Source organism: Vulpes lagopus, chromosome 8 (genome assembly GCF_018345385.1).
Source record: "Vulpes lagopus strain Blue_001 chromosome 8, ASM1834538v1, whole genome shotgun sequence".
Classification (NCBI taxonomy): domain Eukaryota; kingdom Metazoa; phylum Chordata; class Mammalia; order Carnivora; family Canidae; genus Vulpes; species Vulpes lagopus.
The window spans coordinates 93,048,870-93,064,909 of NC_054831.1; the positions used below are offsets into that span (position 1 = coordinate 93,048,870).

At 40.0% G+C, this 16,040-nt stretch overlaps 1 protein-coding gene across 30 annotated transcripts in view; it reads right to left on the reverse strand.

Annotated features, from left to right (window-relative positions):
- ANKRD55 (ankyrin repeat domain 55) overlaps positions 1 to 16,040 on the reverse strand; it is a 519,390-nt gene that overhangs the window by 268,776 nt on the left and 234,574 nt on the right. For 24 of the 30 annotated variants that reach the window (XM_041765900.1, XM_041765882.1, XM_041765878.1 and 21 more), the window contains one exon: positions 3,217 to 3,287. The exons of the other annotated variants lie outside the window; for them this stretch is intronic. The gene's annotated coding sequence lies outside the window, so the exon portion shown is untranslated. The remainder of the gene's footprint in view (positions 1 to 3,216; positions 3,288 to 16,040) is intronic. 30 annotated transcript variants of the gene reach the window in all.

Below are 16,040 nucleotides of genomic sequence, written 5' to 3' on the forward strand. Positions count from 1 at the left end.
GAGTAACTTCCCAAAGACTAACCCAAAGTCAATTGATTAGTAACCTTAATTACAACTGCAAAAATCCCTCTTATCATATGTAACATAATCGCCAGAGTGAAACCTCATTGTATTCACAGGTTTTGCCTGCACTTAACGGGAGGAGATCTTACAAGGAGGAATGTCATTGGGGGTCATTTTGGAGTCTGCCTACCACAGCTGTGTTCTCCAGCTTTATCTACAGACACTGAAGTCTGAATCGAGTAAAATGTTCACATCTCTCAAATATTATACCTTTAAATTCTTTTCCAACCATTTAAAGATGTAGAAACTATTCTTAACTTGTAAGGTTGCATAAAAACAGGCAGAGGGCTGCATGTGGTATAGGACCTATGGTTTGCTGACCCCTGGGTTAGAGGGTCAGATAAACAAACCTTATAGGAACACTAAAAGATTAATTTTCATAATATTCCACAAAGTGCCTTCTTCACAGTAAGTATTCAATGAGGGCATGAATGAACAAATACTGGGTTCTAGAAAAGACTAAGGAAATAAAGTGCACCCCCAAAATTCTGGTATGGAGTCCACTGCTGTGAGTAGAGTAAAAACAGTTATGCTTTTGATTGAGACTAGGCATGGCCTAGCGGAGGCCTAGGTGGCCCAGAGCTCAGACCAGAGCACCATATCCCTTGGGCTCCAAAGTGAAACCCTGTAATTACAAGGGTTATGTAACAGTTAAAGTCTGTCCAGCACATTTTATCTGATCACTGGACTAAAAAGCCAAGCAAAACTCAGCAGTATCTCTCTGAAATGCTGGGCTTTGTATCAAGGTTTGGGTCTCCTTAATGACTGGTTGGCTTATCTGGCTAAGCAACAGTGCCATAGCCCAACTGAATGTCATTGCATTTCTTGGTAAATGAATAAGGTGGGAATGGCTTGGACCATGCTGAGAGTCAAATGCATTGAAAACACAGGGCAGAGGAGAAAACTTGGCACTGCTCAGTGAGATCTCTTACCCAGTACTAAAGGATCCATCCCCGGTATTTTCTAAGTTCCCTGGGATGATGGGAAGAGTCAGAGTATTGGCTGAGGCCATATCAGAGGAATAGTATTCATTCTGGAAAATCTGGGAGAGTGTTCTAGTCTGTAAACTACCCAGAATCCCAGATTCACAGAATGTCACGATGAGAAGGGATCCAAGGGACCACTTGCTTCAACTCTCATGTGTGGGAAGAAACCAAGTCTTGAGACATTAAATTACTTTCCCAAATGTCCCAAGCTAGTTAGTAAGAACTTAGGAGAAGCCTATTTATTGTGATTCTCAATAGAATACTATTTGTGTTCCATTTTCTCTTCTTCATTTGTCCCAGGCTCTTGCATATTTGTGCTGGTTATAGCATTTTGGCCAGAATTATGCCAGAGATTATTGTTCTTTCCTGCTCCTCCCACTGTCACAACACCACCCTGGGATGCTGTCACTTTTTACCTTGTATTTTAGAACACTGAAGAATGTGCTCCCTGCCTAGATTTTCATAGGTCCTTCTTGCCTGGTTGGTATTTTACATAACATATCCAGGTTGCTGGTAAAGAATCAGAGCCTTAGAAGTAGCCTGTTTTGGTTTATAGGCAATCTACAAACTGGTCAGAGCTATCCTTGCATTAAATATCAACATCCAAGGAAGGTGGGAAGAGGTTTCTAAAGTATTTATTTGTATTTATAATTTGTGGCTCAGTTTTCCTTAAAAGGGAGAAGTCTGACTGCCCTGTGCCAACTTAGCAATACCCTATGTCTTTGGAGAATATGCTTCTTGTTGGATCCCCTGGCAGTGAACATCTTTCCTTGCCGAAATTGTCCCCAATGTCTTAAGAACCCCCATCCCCATGGTTTCTCCCCTATTCCATGTACTTAGCCCCATCACCAGGTCTCTTGTACATCAGCTTTTGAGACCATAATCTAGGAGTCTTAAGAACTGAGCTCCCACCAGAGACCTATCTGGACTGCAATTCTCCAAAATCCTTTTTCTCTCTTGCAAGTCCTCAGGATGGCTCAGGCATGTTCTCTAATGGTTTCTGTGCCAGTGGTGCCCATCCTTTTTTTCTGCCTCTTGGTATTCCTTGGTCTTGCTTGGTATCCCTCTGTAGCATGACAGGAGGTCATATCCTCTCATCAACACAGGGTCCTTCCAGCTCCTCACCAAAATTGTGTTCGGTTGCCTCACCTTTCCTATCATCAGCTATGAGGATGTGGATATTTTTGTCACATCTGGCACTGCTCACTGGGCTTTCTCTTCCTTTTAAAAAATATTTTATTTATTTATTAATGAAAGACACACACACACACACAGAGAGAGAGAGAGAGAGGCAGAGGCAGGCTCCATGCAGGGAGCCTGACGCGGGACTCGATCCCGGGACTTGATCCCGGGACTCCAGGATAGCACCCTGGGCCGGAGGCAGGCGTCAAACTGCTGAGCCACCCAGGGATCCCCCTCTCTTCCTTTTAATGTTAAAACTCACTTGTTAGATCTGCCTAGGGCAGCCCGGGTGGCTCAGAGGTTTAGCGCCACCTTTGGCCCAGAGCCTGATTCTGGAGACCCAGGATGGAGTCCCATGTCGGGCTCCCTGCATGGAGCCCGCCTCTCCTCTGCCTGTGCCTCTGCCTCTCTCTCTCTCTCTCTCTCTCTCTCTCTCTCTCTCTCTCCCCCCCCCCCCGTCTCATGAATAAATAAATAAATAAAATCTTTAAAAAAAATCTGCCTCGCTATGATTCTGATATAGTCTCCTATGTCCCCACTCATCCAACTCACTCTTTTTGTTCCCTAGAGCCACTGCTCATGAAAACTGTGGGACTAGCATGCTTGGATAGGTTCAGAAGGCTCTGTATAATTGATACCATAAAGTCACCTACAGAGAGCACTCTCTCTGCTAAGAGTTCCAGGAATGAACTCAGGTGGTGCCTCTGCCCCCATCATCTATGCAGGACACCATCAATGGAGATTAGGAAGCAGTCTCTGTCCCCCATCCCTCCCCACATGCATCACAGATGTTTCTTGAGGAAAACTACTGCAGCTTCATAGCTACCAGCTCTGAAGATCCTAGGACCCCCATTCTGAGGCTCCTTGCTGGACTCCCTGACCTCAATCCTCCTTCTCTTTACATTTTCCAAGGACAACTGCATTCATGCAATTGAAAGCAATGCCTGTATTGTTGAAACCATGGCTATCTTCATACAACACTTACCTTTCTCTTCCAGATTCTATAACATGGGTCCTGAATACACCTTAGCAAGGAGACTCCTGTCTCAGTTCATCCTACAGGAGAAATAAGGCATTTCCTGTTATTTTTGCCCAGAGCCTTTAAAAAAGGCTTTGGTTTTTAAAGGTTGAGGCTTAAAAAAAAATCCTTTTACTCTGTTATATACAAAAATGATATGCTCAACCACCCAGAAAAATCTTGACATGACCTTCCTAGGGAGATGAGACCCTGCCCCAATCAGGCACACCCTTTGAAGGCTCACTTACTGATGCAGATTCTCTCCGGCTGAATTTGTCAAACTTTACTTTGTTCACTTATATTACAGGTATAGTAGATTTATCCTGTTTACCAAGTTATGAAATTCTACTATAACATGAAACACCTTTTTTTCCAAAGTATACATACATGTCCTTCTAGAAATGCTGATACACATCCATAGGAACCTTACCCATTTGAAAATCAACACTATAAAATGTCAGGGAACAAAGGAAAGGTGTGAAGGTCACACAAAGAACAACTCTGTGGGACCCAAAGAGAAAAAGAAGAGTCTCATCATGAAACTACCTTTCAGAATGCTTTTCTGGAGTGTTCCACTTTTCCAGAGTGTTCTCAGAAATGGGTATATGTTCTGTCTTAACATGCACATCATACTCATTAGGTGATACAGCCCAAAAGAAAATAGTTTTTGCCCCAACTCCAAAAAAGTCCTGCTTTATAAATTTCTTGTTTCTCATGCAATGTGTTCTCTCCTATACCAGCTCATCAGTTTTGTGATTTGCCATTAATAGATCCTTGAAAAGCAATGCAAAAACCTCTAATCCATACGGCCCAGCTACAGGCATATGTATGAACTCAGAGCCCCCAGCTAGGAGCAAGGAAGGACTATATGTGTGTATTCTGGATGTAGGGAGTGGAATCCCAGAGATCACGGGTTGCAGGACTCTCTTTGAACATGATCATTTTTAAACTTTGCCTCTCCCTGAGCAATAATGAGGTCCAAGATGCAACATAATCCCAGGATATGACTAGGCATGAGACTTCAATTGCTCCAACTAGCGGAGGCAAGAAAAGAATACCAATAGGACAACTCCATAGACATAAGGTATAAGGGATCATTACACAAGCTGGTCAACTCTGTATGGTCTTATCTGCCTTAGCCCCATAAAGCACCAGTGTGTGACTTAACATAGCTGGACCCACTCTTCAGAAACACATTGCAGTGGCTAAAGTTGTGCTGAATTGAAAGAAAAGAAAAATAGATGGTATTAATGGCTCCCTTTCATATCAACAGGATTTAATGAAAAAGGAGGCTTACTCATTTTTTAATGCCCCCAAATCTTAGTATGTGTCCAGGATATTTTGGGTTCTATTTAATATTTGACTTGAGTTTTAATTATTTTAGCAGTAGACAAAGTAAAAGCTGAGTAAATCACATGCAAGAAAATCCTGAAAACCTTACCAAACCTAAAGATAAGAATCAATAACTTTTAGCCTACATTTTTCATGAGGAAAAACAAATGTTTCAAGGAAGTGTCCCAAATTCTTAGACAAATCAGAGATAAGAAGCTCCCACCAGCAACTTCAGTGTTACTGGCCCAATTTAGCAGTTTGGGCCTTGGCAGCAGTCCCACTGACAGGACAGAGGACTCTTTGGGAAGACAGGCGATTTAAAATGCAAGTGTTATTTATAAATTATCTCCAGATGGTCCAGTTCCTACAATTCCTAAATTGCTCAGATTTTCAGAGTGGAAATTTTAATCACAGACATTTGAGGTTGATTTGGTCTAAGCTGGGGACAATTTTGAGAACTCAAATGACAAAAAGAAGGCAAAAGAATCTCTCCTGGGATTGCTCAGGAGACTTGCCCTTGCTTGTGATGTCTTAGTTAATCACTATTTGCATTCTGTTTTACAGTTCACAAAGCCCTTTTCTAACACTCTCAGAGAGGGCTTGCCTTTTGCACCTGGGAGGAACTGCTGAAAACATCTTCTAGGGAAGGAACCAAACTGAATAGTCAGTTGACTGTTAGAGCATATCCTTCTCTCTCTCTAGCACAGGATAGGTATTAGAGTTCCAATGCTACCTGTTCCTCTTAAATACTTCCTCATTGCAGGAGCTAGGTCTGATCTATACTTGGCCATTTCTACTGCTTTATTCCCACACTTCCCTCACTCTCCTTCCTCCTTTCATTCCTCCCTCTTTTAATCCCTTCTCCTTCCCTTTTCTCTCTTCCTTTCTCCTTTCTATCCTTCCACTGTTCTTTCCATTATTTTTTTTCACTTATCCAGTAATTGTTTATTAAGCCCTTACTATGTGCCAGGCATGGGGTTGGGTGCTGATCAGAGGTCAAAACACACATTCTTCAGGTGCCAGGACAAAAAATAGGACCTGAGTCCACTCTCACCATAGAGCTTTGTAGGATCACATAAATTTCAGCACATGAGAGTCCATGGATGCAAAGAAAAAAAAAATCTTACCATTTCTACTTCTACCAATGATGAATTCAAGACTCTGAGGAAAGCTGATCTGCCCAAGAGAATAAAATTACAAGTGAAGATGGTGGGGGTGGGGAGCAGTTCTCTTAGGCCTCCAGACACACTGGCTGTGACTATTCTGTGTATGTTTTTGGTTTAGCTGAGGAAGAAAGAAGAAACAGAGGGATGGTGATGTGTTACCAGGCCTATTCAATGGACCACAGCTGAAGGAATAGCTTTGAATCACAGACAATGCTGGGCACAAAGCAGGCATTTGATGACTTTAGAATAAGTGATCCAGAGGATCGTTAAGAAGGAATGTCATTATTGCCCAGGTTCATTGACTTGTATGGATAAAATACATAAAAACCAGATAAGAACAGTTTACCTAAAGAAAAAAAATGGCTGATATAGCAAGGACATCATAAGAATATAGATATGTTATTTGTTGGAAGGCGTCATACACACCTGTATAATTGATTTACAAATTAATTCTCTAGGAAGAATAATACAGTGGTTATTTTAGCAATGATGGTCGCCAAGAATGCAATAATGAAGAAAGTAGGACAAAGAGAGGTAGCCCAGGGGCTTTCAAACTCTAGTACACATCAAAATTACCAAGAAGGCTTGTTAAGACATACATCAGTAAATAGGCTCACCTCCAGAGTATCTGAATCAGTAGGTGTGGGGTGGGTCCTGGGAATTTGCGTTTCTACTTAGTTCCTAGGTGAAACTGATGCTGCCCCTCTGTGGGAGTACAGTGAGAATCCTGAGTTAGACAACAGCTTGGGGAAGAGCATGAAAAGGCATGGCATAGGCAAAGATGGGTGCAAGAGGCCCATGGTTGAATGTAGTGGACATGCTGTGTCAGGGACTTGGAAAAAGGATGATGTGGATGACATAGAGAACTCTGAGCCAAGGAAGGAAGAGAGGAAGGAAGGAAGGAAGGAAGGAAGGAAGGAAGGAAGGAAGGAAGGAAAGAAGGAAGGAAGGAAGGAAGGGAAGGAGGGAGGAGAGGGAAGAAGGGAAGAAGGGAAGAAGGAAGGAAGGAAGGAAGGAAGGAAGGAAGGAAGGAAGGAAGGAAGGAAGGAAGGAAAAACTTTCTAAAGCAAGAGAGAGACATTAAACGTTTTGATGAGAAGCATAGTGGATGTCACAGCCTGTGTTTCAGAAAGGTAACTAATGACAAGGTGAGAGGTTTGGGTCACTATGAAAGCAAAAAATTTGTCTGGGCAGGATCTGTGGCTATTCTGTATAATTTCATGATAGAGTAAATTGAGAGAGAAATTTAGTGAAATGATACAAAATAAATGGAAATAACTTTTTAACTCTAGGATTATAATCTAACAATATAATGCTATTGATTTATTTTTAAAATATATTTTAATTTAAGCAATATATATATACTTTTTATTAAGATTTTACAAATAACAAAAAAGAAGAGGAAAAAATCAGTCATCCATATTCCTATCACCTCCACACAACGTCTAGTAATTTTTTTAAATTTTATTTCTTTTTAAGTTTTTTTTCCAATCTTTACCAATCTTTTCCAATCTTTTTCCAATTTTTTTTTTTTAGCAATCTTTACACTCAAAGTGGGGCCTGAATTCATGACCCCAAGATGAAGAGTCACATGCTCTTTCAACTGAGCGAGCAAGGAACCTCAACCCACAGTAATTTTTTAGTGTATTGTTTCTATTGTCTCTTCATCATTTTTATGTACAAGAGTATTTTGCTGTATTGTGACCATACTATAGATAAAAGTTTTCTCCTACCCTGTTTTATACAAATTATTTTCCAAAGTCATTGTAAGCTTTTGCCAAACACAAGAATTGCCAAACACATATGCCATAGCACATACTGCTGTTTGCCTATCTAATAATCAGTCCTAACCAGCTGGCTAAATCCAGTATTTTTTTGGTTCAAACCTCCCCTATTTGATGTAAGTAAATCTTCATTGATACAAAACAATCAAAGTAGTTTTCTCTTACCAATAATTAACTTAATGGGTTTCTTTCCGAAAGCGTCAAAGTTTTTTACTTTGACAAAGTTTTTCTATGACTATAGTAAGTTGAACAGTAGGCCTAGGGCTATGTGGTCCTAATCCCTGAACCTGTAAATGTCACCTTATTTTAAAAACGGGTCTTTCCAGGAGTGATTAAGTTATGGATCTTGCTGGATTATCTGGGTGGCCGTAACCACCATGATCAGTATCCTTGTAAGAGAGAGGCTTCCACAGCACACATAACTAAAAATGGAATACTGTAGAGAAGACAGCATGGTCCCATAAAAAAATGATAAGCAAATTTGTGAAAAGTTCCACATTTAAAAGAGAGAGAGAGAGGCAAAGGGAGATTTCACATAGGCACACAAAGAAGAAGGCGATATGAAAATGGAGGAGAGACATTTGAAGACTGGACTGAGGTGACCAATGCCAAGGAACATCAACAGCCCCCAGAAGGTAGAAGAGACAAGGAATGAGTTCTCTCCTAGAATTTCCAGAGGGAGCACAGCCATATCAATGACCTAATTTTAGCCCAGTGACACTGATTTTGGACTTGTGGACTCCAGAACTGTGACAGAACAAACTTCCATTGTTTTATATCACCAAGTTTGATGTCTTAGGAACTTCGGACAACTAACACAGAGACCCAACTCCAAACACTTCTTGAAATGCTCTGTCCCAGTTCTGGTCAATAAGACATTGTCTATGGGGATGCCTGGGTGGCTCAGTGGTTGAGCATCCACCCTAGGCTCAGGGTGTGATCCTGGAGTCCTGGAATTGAGACCCACAACCGGCTACCTGCATGGAGCCTGCTTCTGCCTATGTCTCTGCCTCTCTCTCTCTCTCTGTCTCTCATGAATAAATAAATAATATCTAAAAAAAAAAAAAAGAAGAAGAAGAAGAAAAAGACCTTGTCTATGAAATGGAAGGCTCTTCTTGGAAAGGTTTTCTTGCTCTTAGAAAAAGAGATGTGGGGGATGGGTCTAATTTTTCTACTGCATGTTGTTGCATCTACCTATAACATTAGAACTGTGGCAGCTACCTTGTGACTATGAGTTAGGTCAACCTGAGAACAAGCCAATGTGCCAAAGGTGGGAGAGCAGAAAGATGGGGAAAAAACCTTAAGCCTTTGATGATATCATCAAACTGCTTTAACTAACCAGCCTTGGGACTTTCCTATCATGAGATGTCTTGTTATGCAATATAATCTTACGTGAGGTTAATGTGATTTTTAGGCTATCTTTAGTTGGGTTTTTCCTTACTTTTGGCTGAAAGCAACATACCAGATGTGTGCATCAAATAGATTAGACCATAATTAAGAAATTTGCATACTACGGGCCTGAAGCCTACTGCCTGGCTTTGTAAATAAAGTTTTATTGAAACACAGTTGCATAGACTACTATTGTCTTTTGTACTACATGAATAAAATTGAGTCATTTGATGGAGACTGAAGACCTACAAGCTTAAAATTATGCTGCCAGGTTCTATCAAAAAAAGTTTGGAAACTTTTGCCATTCTTGAATATGTCCATTCCTTTATTGTTGCATATTGTTTTTCTAGTTTCTCTGAAAACTGTCTTTACATAAAAATTTTAAAACCTGTCATTTGACCATACACAACAAGTGTTATATATAAAGGGTTCAATAAGAAAGTAAATAACACACTCATGGAAACGATTTATAATCATCTCCCACTTCATTTGTGATCTTACCAGAGTCTGACAAAGGTTAGGATCAACACATGAGACTGCATTTTCTGCATAGGTGATTACAACAACTAATACAAAACTGAAGCCTAATCTAGAAGAAAAACAAGGAAAAAAGCTTTTCTCTCCCTTTTTTAAGTTTAAATCAGCCAAACTAAACTTCCTCCAGGGCTGAATGAGGTTGGTGGGATGCACATCACAGTGAATGTTATTACAGCTGGAGGAGAAGGGCCTAAGCAGTCTGCTGTAGGCCAGCCTGAAGCATCCCACTTTATGGTTCCATCCCATGCAGGGAGAAAGCTCTTATTCAGTGACTAAGGCAAGACTCAAAGCTTGTCATATAAATGCAGCCAATTGTATATTTAATTGATATTTTGACTCCATGCCACACTCTCTCCCTCTCTCTTTAAGAAGAAAAAAAAAATCACTTCTTTTTAGAAAGTTCCCTACAAAGCACTGCACTCTGAAGGCACCTTCCTTTAAATGATCTGGGTGGCAGGCAGTCCTGCTGTTAAAATTGTGGCTGCATACAAGCAGGTTGCAGGAGGGAGTCACTGACCAAATAACCTTTTGAACTTTGTGGGGAGGTCAAGCTGTAGCTGCCCCAGCCATTTCTACTTGTTTCCTTAGAAGCTGCTCAGGAGGCTCTCTTTGGGCACTGAAAGAGCAAAATGTTCACATCTCCTAAATTCTTCTGGGGGCTTGCAGGATGCCCCCTGGGGCAAAACGCAAATAAACTGGCAAGGTGCATAATCTGAATAATCTTTGAGGATGAGCCAAGCCTTGTCCTTTTGTCATGAGGAATCATCTAGAAGGCGTCTGGCATCCTGGAGGGAGTCCAGAGTAAACAGCCCCTGAAGGCAATGCTCTATAAATGCCCAGGATCTGGCTGCGCTCTAACATACACACACACACACAACACTCACTCACTCTCACTCACTCACTCACTCACTCACACAATGCAACGTGCAGCAAAAACGCCACCACCAAATCCTCAGGAAAACAACCAGAAAACCATTGGCTGCAGTGTGCCAGACATAGAGAATGGACAATCAGAGGCAGAAAGTTTCAAGTCCATGAATATTCAACAAGAATCACTGTAAGTGCTTTTGGAAAGCTCCTCATTGGCACTTTCAGCCTATTCCACAGTTACCTTCTTTCCGAAACATCTGATAGGGAAGCCTTCTACTTCCTTTCCCAAAGAATGCTGGATGTGTGCTACATTTTCCATATCAACTGTGCAAAACAGTGAACCCCCCTTCCAACCCTGCTTCTTAACTGAGACAGATATTAAAATCAATGATTGAGAATGCACTCTTTTTATTGAAAGACGTTAGCTCTTATAAGATTTAAAATAATAATGATAGTTAATAAATAACTAAAGAAAATAAAAATTTTTATTTAAGAAGTGAGGATAAGAGCACATAAAACTTGAGCATTTTTGCTTTTATAACTTCAAAAAGTTTAATACATGTCTGCTATTGCACATAAATTTCAAAATAGAGCCCTATAAAGTGAGAGGGATGGGGTTATTTATTCAATTGCAATGGAAGCTCAGAGTGAGTAAGACTTAGAAAGTTTGCATTGTTTTCTTTTAACCAGGTTTATGATCATTATTAAAATCATCTATGCTTCTTCTTCTTCTTCTTCTTCTTTTTTTTTTTTTTAAAGATTTTATGAGACACAGAGAGAGGCAGAGACAAAAGCAGAAAGAGAAGCAGGCTCCATTCAGGGAGCCCGATGTGGGACTTGATCCCAGTACACTGGGATCATGTCCTCAGTCAAAAGCAGACACTCAACCACTGAGCCACCCAGATGTCCCTAATCATCTATGCTTCTAAGTAAACATAAAAACTTAGAAAAATTTAGAAAATTGCTCTCATCATTAAATAACAAAACAGAACTTCCAACCAAGGCAAAGAGACTGTTTGGCAGGAAAGTACTATCAGGCAGATGTACATAACTAGCTGGGGCTTTGGAAAAGCCACCTGGCTCTCTCAGTCTCATTTCATCATCTGTAAAATAGGCATAACAATACCTGCCATGCAGGATTGTTATGAGAATTAGAGATAAAATATTCAAAGCCCTTGAAATATGGTGGAGCCATAATAAATTATAATTATTCACATTTGGAGTATTTTCTTTCAAGAGTAGCATTAATGCATCAGTCATTTGGATTTTATATGTAATTAAAAGTATTTTTTATATATAATGTCCTATAACATCTACAGACATATACTCTTTATACACAAACTCTTTATAGACGTACACTGCGTAATAGAAAGTGCATATATCTTCTTCCACCTAAACAATTCCCACTGTCAGACATATATACATAGTCTACCACTTCCACTCCTACAAATAACATGGTGATTAAAATTTTCATGCTAAAGTTTCATCTGCATTGAATTCTCAGGATCAATTTCCAGAAGTAGAATTACTAAGTCAAAGGCCAATGATCCTTGTGTTGTCATATAACAGATCCTTGAACACAGATCCTTGTGTTCTAATTGCTTTCTCAGGATCAATTTCCAGAAGTAGAATTACTAAGTCAAAGGCCAATGATCCTTGTGTTGTCATATAACAGATCCATAGAACACAGATCCTTGTGTTCTAATTGCTTTCTAAAAGGATTATAGCAATGCTCACAATAAAGAGCACTGGAAAAGAGGGTCTGCTCACCTCACTCTTACTAGGTTCTGCCTCCATTACTATGGAAATCTGTGAAAATGTGATCATAGAGAACAACTTTCTGGTTCTGATTTATAGTTCCTTGATTATTAGTGAGGTTGAACTTTTCCAAATATTTCTTAACTTCATTTGCAAATTATTTATTCTTTTCTTTCTCCATTTTTAATTTTTAAAAAAATTTATTTATGATAGTCACACACACACACACACACAGAGAGAGAGAGAGAGAGAGAGAGAGGCAGAGACATAGGCAGAGGGAGAAACAGGCTCCATGCACTGGGAGCCTGACGTGGGATTCGATCCCGGGTCTCTAGGATCGCACCCTGGGCCAAAGTCAGGCGCTAAACTGGTGCGCCATCCAGGGATCCCCTCTTTCTCCATTTTTAAAGTCTTACTGTTTTCCCTACAGATTTGTAGAAGTTCCTTACTTATATGAAAAATGTTAACCCTGTCGAGTGCCACCTCAACCAAATGGGCAGAGACAAACAAGGCAGAAATGACTGTAAAAGAAAGACCATATTATAGGTCAATGACAAACCTACTAGGTTCTCAGTAGAACTGGTCACACGATTTCTTCAACTGTCTGAGACTGTACAGCATCCAGAAAGTAAGAAAATAGGAAGACAAGTCACAAACATGTTTTGAATACTAAATGTGACTCTTCAATCTTTTATGCACCAAATATTTACTGAGCAACTACTCCATGTCAGGCTTTGCACTAAATTCCAGGGGTACTATAATAAAGAAAAAAGACAGGGTCTCCACTTTCACAGAGCTTCCTTATTGAATGGTTCCTAAATGTCAAGTATATTTCTAGAGGCCTTCTCATCTCTGGCCTCAAGAACTCTATGCAGTAAATACAATTATTTTGTTTTTCAAATAAGCACACTAAATCTCAGATAGGTTGGTGTATTTGACCAGCAGTGGACAGCAAGCAGTTCAGTGTTAGTTTAAGGATGGCAACCCCAGCACACAGGATCTGAAGCCCAGGTGGTTTTCATGTTCCTAACAAGATAAAACCTCAAGTGCACAGTCTTTGCACTGTAGTGCAGTACTGTAAAAATGACGTGCAAGCTGAAATTGTAAAATGATCTTAATAATCGCTGGGGAAAATTACAATTGGTCCATGACTTTCAAAAATTTTTCTCAAAATAGTTAAAGCTGTCGATTATAAATGTATAGGGAAATGAAGAAAACATAAAACAAATATTTATTTAACACACTGTAATTTACCTGGTTTGAAATACTGAGAATTAAAGTGTTTTTATTTCCTGGTAAAAACTTATCTAGAGTTATTAGAGTAATGCCTGCCTTCTTGTCATATAACTTACCATACAGAGCAAGTACCTTTTCCATGCTTCGGTAAATTGTCAGTCTCCTTCCTAAATTTGGGTTAGCTTCACCATTTTATGCTTTTTATTTTCAATGCTGTGAAATATCTATGTGTCCCTTTAATGTGAATTTTTTTTTTCTGGCATCAGGTCCTCTGGGACTTCTTCATTTTTTGGCAATTTTCCTCATTTATAGTGGTAAGTTCACAAAGTTCCTTTTGTTGCTTATCTCGAATCTTTAAAATGGCTCTGATGTCAACCTTTGCAGGCTCAGTTATATTTCCTACACCCTATTTACATTCAATTTGAATTTTACTTCCTACATTATCACTTTCCATTTCTTTTTTCTCTTCCATTTTTGTTGGCCAGTTCATTCCACTGATTACCTGTAAACTATTACATGGGTTATCACTAAAGACAAAGAGGCAACACAACTATGTAATTTGCTGTCTGTGGGTGGGTAAACTGAATAACAGATGATCAGTGACCAATCACCAATTGAGTTTGAAAGAAGTGACATGATTGATAAATAACTAATCATGATGACATATTTAAGAAGTGATTTGTATACTGACAAGTTAGCAGCAAAGCTCATACTCTATGCCAGTACTTACTCACAGTTCACATGCCATAATAACTGAAATTTTAACTGTGTTGTTGAAGGAAGCTGCTTTTGTTTCACTACACTAACTAAACTGTATGACTGAAATTCACACATATTGGAATCCTGCAAAATAAGTATTACCTGTATTATCTTTTTGGCCTCTTGGAACTGGGTCCTGCATAAACTTAACAGTGAAATGATAGCACATTTTTAAAAAGGCAACATTGATTTTATCTTGCCAGGTAGTCTCCCCAACACCTTGTGTAAAATAGCAGGATATGGCCAGAGAGAGCACTGTTGTTTAATCATTCAGTTGAAAATCCAGCCCACATATCTTCTCTCCCTGCTCCAATGGGCCTGCTTTTTAGGATTATTCCATCTAGTTCACAAAGCATAGTAAAGATATTTCCTGTCTTCATGAAAAACATTTCCATCCTCTCCTTGCCCTAGGGAGGAAGTGGGAAGAGAATGCTTATCCATCACAACAGGATGTAGAGCTGTGTACCTGGGTCCACTCCCATATCTCAGATTTAATGTGCAGTCATAACCCAGGCACATATCTAAGCAGTATGCCATATGTGCAGACCCCAAGAGAAATCAGAACAAGCCTGAAGGAAGTTAGGCAGGGCAGCTAGCCCCAAAGACATTGAATATTTTTTACCACAACATTCCATTTCCTTTGTGGCCTGGTTTTTTTGGGACTCTATATATGTCAGTGTGGGGCAAGGGGAGGACAGCAGCTGATGGGCAGAGGAGTCTTCCTTTGTCTCATTCTAGTACAGATGTAATTGTTAAAGTGAGAAGAGGGAAACCACAGATGGAGGTGCATGAAAATGGAAGGGTTAGGGCTGCCAGGATCAGAGTTCATCCTACGACCACTGCAGTTGGACAAAAGTATGTAGTAATGGCAAAATGTCTTAGGTGGTGTTTCCCAGAGGCCAATCCTGAATATAGGTAGTTAATTTGGGTGGTAATGTCAGGAAAGTCAGAAAAGTAGGAAAATGAACCAGGGAAAGCAAGGAAGCAATACAGACTATGCCAATGAGCAGGTAGCTAATATGAGGAGTCACGACTCAGTTGTCCTGGGACCTCTATTGGGTGACAGCCTCAGAGCTGTCTCGCCCAAGGAACAAGAAAGCCATTGAGGATTGTTCAACCTCCTGATTGAGGGCTACTTGCTATCTTGTAACAGATACAACAGATCTTACCCAACAGATACAGGTAAGGCATCAACAGTATTTGCTATTGGGTTATACTTATGGTTGAAGTGTTGTTCCAAGCACTTTGCATGTCTTAACTCATTCATACATGTAAGCCTACAACAAGAAAAAAAAAGTAGGTACTATCATCTTCTTTTTACAAATTAGGCACAAAGAGGTTAAGTAACCTGCCCAAGCTCACAGGCTAGCAGGCACCAGAGGAAAAACTGTAAAGGCTCCATGTAACCTCTATATCATACTTCCAACTCCCACTGTGATACATGCTTGATCTTCTCTACTTCCTTTGTTTTTCCATAAACTCTCTCAGACATTTAAGACTTACTGTATGGCTGTGGAACAGGTTCATTTTTTAAATAGGTCAACTGAAGAACATTTAGAGGATCAAGGCACTTTACATGAGCAGGGTCCCCAATACAATAAGGCACCAGCCAACTCTGGACAGGACACCTGAGCTTCCATGTAAGAAAGGAACACTCTTATGTAGGCCACTGTGTTTGGGAATCTTGTCATTACAATGGCCCAATCTATATCCTCATTAATATGTAGGATAATGTTGGAGCTTTAGTGACAGCTCCCAGACACCAAACACAAAAGATATGTGTAACCAGCCCCACCACAACACTAAGACGTTATATAGGAGGTGCTGAGTTAGCATCCATATACCTGCATTCCCGCCCCAGTCATGCATGTTTCTTCTCTTGTTTCAACTAAAAGAAGGGCTCAGCCCCTTCTAGAATTTCCTTTCCTTGTACAGGGAGCTGGTACAAGAGATGACATGA